Genomic DNA, 1252 nt, shown 5'->3' with positions numbered 1-1252 from the left:
GTGGCAGGGGAGTTGGAACGGGATGATCTTAAGGTCATTTGCAACCCTAACTATTCTATGATTCTATGAAAACAAAGCTGCTTCTCTGCTGCTCAGTCTTCTAAGACCTGGGAGACAGTTTGCTGCATGTGTTTCTGAAAGAGGAGTATCTCCCTTTTACTGTTAAGTGTTATAACGAAGTCAAGTGGAAAAGTGCTATTTACCGTATAATAAAAAACATCTATTGTTCACAGCCCTGAAAACATAATAATAAATAAAACCTTATATTTCAGGCTGTGTAGACCAGTTGCTTATGTAATAGAAGCCGGTGTAATTTTCCATTTACAATTTCAATACTGTAATAAGAAAGCAATCAAAGCATAAATAAAATGCATTTTAAATGGGCCTGCAGGTAATATTTCCATAATGGCTGTCCTTCATTTTAAGATGAGAGAGGGCACCATTCCCAGCAGTACTCCCCCCCCCCCCCCCCCCCCAGCCTCGAATTCTTTCTATTTATCTCAATCATTTAATTAAAAGAAAATCAACTTAAAACAGATGTAAGACCATCTTACACCAATTGCAGCTATGGGCAAAGAAGAAAAAAGACACTAGCAGCATCATACATGGTTAACACTTGGGTGGGTTAAATTAACTCCATTTCTCATCCTCATTTCAGGATGAGATCTGAGGCTCTGCAGAGAGCGTGCTGCAAACCTGCAGGCAAAAAGGGTGTTTTTCTTGGTTCTCTGTCCTGAGGATCTGGAAGTTCACCATTTCCCCAGCATCTGCCAATGACCTGTTGTCTTGCTGCGTGACGGGAAGCCGTCTGCTCGTCCATTGCTTGTAGGAGGCATAAAATAACTTGGTGCTGTCCATCAGGTCTGTGCACAGATGTTAAACCGTGAGGACTAACGAGGGACGAGCAATCACGTCCGCTGATGGAGTTCACGTCAGTGCAGCAGGACCGGGATGGCTCTTCCCAAGTCCTGCTGGAGTTCTAAGGAAAGTTGATGCTGCCTCCTGGGGGTGCCTCAGCCATGTGCTGATCCCCAGGGCTCTCTGATAACACCGCCAGCCAGAGCTGTCCTCGAACGTGTGTTTTTAAGTCAAGACCTAGTGCTCAGCAGTGGCAGGTGAGGAACTTGTGGTGAAGGGGAAGGAGCCTGGCCTTAGCCACTGGCTCCTGGGTGGAACTGGGATCAGCTTTTCTATATAAACTGAGCTGCTAATCCCAGGGTCTGAGTTTTCTTTCTCCCTTCATCTCCAAATG

The sequence above is a fragment of the Nestor notabilis genome, unplaced genomic scaffold (genome assembly GCF_000696875.1).
Source record: "Nestor notabilis isolate BGI_N333 unplaced genomic scaffold, ASM69687v1 scaffold16055, whole genome shotgun sequence".
Taxonomy (NCBI): domain Eukaryota; kingdom Metazoa; phylum Chordata; class Aves; order Psittaciformes; family Psittacidae; genus Nestor; species Nestor notabilis.
Note: the sequence above shows the minus strand (reverse complement) of the source record.